The 4,329-nt window shown below is 32.8% G+C and overlaps 1 long non-coding RNA gene across 2 annotated transcripts; it reads right to left on the reverse strand.

The window, feature by feature from the left end:
• Window positions 1-777: 777 nt before the first annotated feature.
• On the reverse strand, window positions 778-3,532 carry LOC108914104. 2 transcript variants are annotated; one of them, XR_001964662.2, is made up of 6 exons: window positions 3,498-3,532; window positions 3,185-3,389; window positions 2,846-3,075; window positions 2,212-2,314; window positions 1,721-1,837; window positions 778-1,376 (listed from the first exon to the last, which is right to left on the reverse strand). It is a non-coding gene; the product is annotated as an uncharacterized LOC108914104 (long non-coding RNA). The 2 variants fall into 2 exon arrangements; XR_001964661.2 differs by having other exon boundaries at window positions 3,185-3,531.
• Between the last annotated feature and the right edge of the window lie 797 nt (window positions 3,533-4,329).

Raw genomic sequence — 4,329 nt, forward strand, 5'->3', positions numbered from 1 at the left:
GTGGTGATAGTCGGACAGGACGACTTAAAAGGTAACCTGTGACAATCAACGAAAACATAGAAATATTGGGGGTGATAGTCGGGCAGGACGACTATAAAGGGAGCCTGTGTTCAGAGTTTAAGAATGCAAGTGAATGTAGTATAAATAGACAATGCGTTCTTTGTTGCTTGTATGTCGATTGGATGCCCTGGCCAGGCGTCTGCCCCGACGTACCGGTGATAAAGCGTATTGCGGGCGTGGTATACAGATTGTGTAACAGAAGTATAGATCTATCAAATGACGAATGGCAAAGCACAGCACATCTTTTCACATTAATGCTGACTAAATGATTATCTTGAACTTGACATCAGATCCTCAACAATAAATATGTTTGAAACAGTACACTGCCGCTAAGTTCCGTTTCTAGGTCAGGGCCAAGGAATTCCCGAGGACGGGAATATACAGGATGGCCGAAATGTTATGAAGAGCGGGAAAGACAGACCGAGCGACGGTGGCTGGAACGCCAAGGCCAGTGTGCGTGTCCCGAAACGCTGAATAGACTGATTGTTCATAATTTTATAAACATTTTTATATAAACAAGGTAGTTGGATACAGGAATAGAAACGAAGGATAAGTTAGTTAGAATTAGAGAGTTGAATAACGAACAATAATAATTGAGAATGTACATTTTACTGTGATTAAAGGAAATTATTGGCAATAATTATTTTTTGTTTATAACAATAATATCTAAACATCATATTTACAATATAAAGTCATTTTTATACTTATATATACCAGTTTTACAACAGAAAATATTTTTAAATGTGCTGTAAGTTTCATAGTTTATAATTTTTTGCCCTGCATATACTTGTAGACATATCCCTGTTTAAATATTTTAATGAAAAAAAATCCTTAATCTAACATATAATGATATTAAAAAGTCTTTTGTAAAATTCTGGCATGGATAAGTATTCCAAGTTATAATCCAACAACTGATTTTTTATTTTATAGACGACGTAGTCACAGAGTAAGTTAGTCTTATTGTTTTATCTTTTGTTCTATCATAAATTATAAAAGCAAAATGTTTTTCTCAGAAATTTATAAGCCTGTGGACTTAAAAAGTACACGTCAAAGCAAACTGTTTAAATTTATTGGAATATCGAACACCTTTTACTTTTTTTCTGTTCATATCTAAATTTGCTGACATAAAATTTGTTACCGAGTCTGAGAAATGGTCTTTACAGTAACGTAAAATACTGTCTCACTAATTTTTGAAGCAGGTACTATTTCTGAAGATTTCTGTTTGAATTGTCTCTTCAAGGTGTTCATTTTTTATTGTAATTCACATTTTCGTAGAGAATCGGCTGTCAATCTTGTTGAAGTTTGAGTAGCAACCTCTGTAAAAACCAAAATAATAATTATTCACTCAGATTTATAAAGAGGCGACTGATAGAAAAACAAAACATCAACCATTACGAGTTTAAAGATTATGCAACACCCATAATTTATCAAAAATATACCTAATAATTAAAGAAAGAGGGAATTAGCAAACATCTCCATAGTAAATATCTTACATAATAAATAATAGATAACCAAATTAATGAATTTCCAATTATTGGGTTACAGTCACTTTTGATGCCAACTAACTTGTTTGGTAATTTATACCACAAAATTAAATACCTATTGAAAATAAGTAGTCTAGGTTTACAAAGGACCACTCTATCTTTCTACGAATACATACCAAATGCATCTCCAGAAATAGACTTTTTCGCAAATAAATTAACAGCCGTTTGTGAAGTACTTGGGATGGACAAGATGTCTTAATATTGTGACGTGCTTGGAATCGACAAAATGTTACCTATAAAATAAGTGCATAATTTTTCAGAGCTTGGTATTTTATTCATTAAAAAAAATGGTTTAATATTTTTAAACAAATTATTTTCAATTATTTCGATAGGGTAAGCGTATACCTATATGAATCTCATTATTCACCTAGACTAAGTATTCGAAGGTTATCAATGAAAAAGATAAATAATAATAGTCTAAACACAATTTATAAAAAAATACATACTAGGAGTAACATGGGCCATATCTTGTATTAAGGGTGTCTCAACCGTCTCACCTTCATAATTGCTATTGAATCTGAGTATCTTGTGTCTCTGATTCNCGAAGGTTATCAATGAAAAAGATAAATAATAATAGTCTAAACACAATTTATAAAAAAATACATACTAGGAGTAACATGGGCCATATCTTGTATTAAGGGTGTCTCAACCGTCTCACCTTCATAATTGCTATTGAATCTGAGTATCTTGTGTCTCTGATTCTATGTAACCTGGAATATATGAAATGAATTAATTTTATATTATAATCTGCTCTATTTAAAAATATTACTACTTATGTACCAATATTTTAAAAATGCCTATCTACTTAATTTCTACATAAATCTTGTGTATTGGCTACAAACTACTGAAAATATTTTCAAATAAAGCTCTCCTAATAAATTAGATGCTCAATAAACAGTAAAATTTTGATTCAAACATATAGGTAATACACACAGGACTTCTGGTTATCGATATGAAAATGAAAGTCTACATATTTCAATTACTCTGTTATAAAAAGTAAAAAACAGATAGTACCTAATGATTTCCTAATAATATTTAAAGATTAAAATAACGAGCATTCAAATAAAAATGAACTCAAGTTGGTTCTGAAAATTTGGATCTAGGGAGTAGCGTAGCGACCAACTAACCTCATCTACATACAAATTTTCAGAGCCAAATTAACTTCGTTTTTATTTGAACGCTCATTAGTCTTTAAATATATGTTCACAATAATGTACACATTCCTGTGAAATATATTTTACCTTTAACAGAACTTGATTTTGTTTGTGGTTCTCTCGTTTCGGGTTTTTCAGAAATCTGATTCAAATTAAATAATGTGGGCACTGCTTGCTTCTTAAGTCTGCTTTTTGGAAATCCTGCCAACATTTTGTTTTCAAAATGCAAACTACACATTCGGTAGTTCCGGTGTAAATGTTGTGGTGAAAATTTCTGCAGATCACGACGTCCACAATTTTTTACCCATGTCATACACCTAAAACATTTTATTTTTATAACATAACTACTAAATAAAGGTTTGGACAATTTTGAATTAGCTTTTCGATTACTTATTAACAGTTTCTTTTAAATTAGTTTCAACTTACCTTTCTGGGTCAGCCGGAAAAGAAGCTTAATTGGAAATTTTCTTCCGTGTTATTGAAACAATTACGAACACAACAATAAATTGGCGATATTTCCAAATCAATTTTTTACAAAAGAAAACGGTAAGGAACAATAAACACACCACACCTCACGAGAGTAAACAACACTCTGCCTGCACAAGCACATTCATTTAATTTAATCTGAGGGCTGGAAAAAATTTTGGGGTAAAATATCTCTTTCCCACAAACAAGCAGGTGATAATTTAAATTATTTTCATGAACAACCCAATTATCTCCAATAATCATTACTGTTTACCTGTTTCCAATTATTAGAAAAAAGTTAGATTACAGAATATTATTTACAAGTGTCATTAGTGTCAGAAAGTTCGCGCACGGAATTTATACCCACAGTGCGCATGTAAGACAAAAAATGAAACATTGTCAACGAACATCAAAGGATGCCGACACAAGTGAGACATCTGGTTTGAATTAATCTGGGGTACTAATTTGTTATAAAACGTTGTACTAACTACCGCACTTTTCCCTCGAAATGTACTTACATTTTATAATAAAAATGTATGTATGTAAGTACTAAGTACATGGTTATAAACAGTACTAGTTACTACCGCACTTTTTTCTTCAAAGTGTACTTACATTTTGTACCAAAAATGTATGTAAGTACTAAGTAGTAAGTACGTAGTTGTACTACCGCACTTTTTCTTCGAAGTGTACCTTGGTACTTACTACTTACATTTTGTACCAAAAATGTATGTATATATAAATACTTTTAAACAGTTGCACACCACACTTTTTCCAAAATGCAACGAAATCTGATACAATTGTGCCACCTTCGACTATACTGTAGAGAGAAGGGTCGCTCATGAATAGAACGAACGCATTAAACGAGCTCTACTAGCACTGCACTTCACTGCACTGGTGTAAGGGAGCCTCACCCGTCGCCCTGGACGAGGCACCTTGTTAATCTCACTCGGTAGCCCCTATGGTAGGTGGAAACCCGCCGGCTGGAGCTACACTCTCAAGCTGCATCTAAGGAGTTCATCATATCTGCGGTCGAGATTCCAGTAGTAACACGTAAGTGGCTCCATCTTCACGGAGCCATTCAAATTACTCGAAATTCATAAACGTTT

The sequence above is a fragment of the Anoplophora glabripennis genome, unplaced genomic scaffold (genome assembly GCF_000390285.2).
Source record: "Anoplophora glabripennis isolate ALB-LARVAE unplaced genomic scaffold, Agla_2.0 scaffold1265, whole genome shotgun sequence".
Taxonomy (NCBI): domain Eukaryota; kingdom Metazoa; phylum Arthropoda; class Insecta; order Coleoptera; family Cerambycidae; genus Anoplophora; species Anoplophora glabripennis.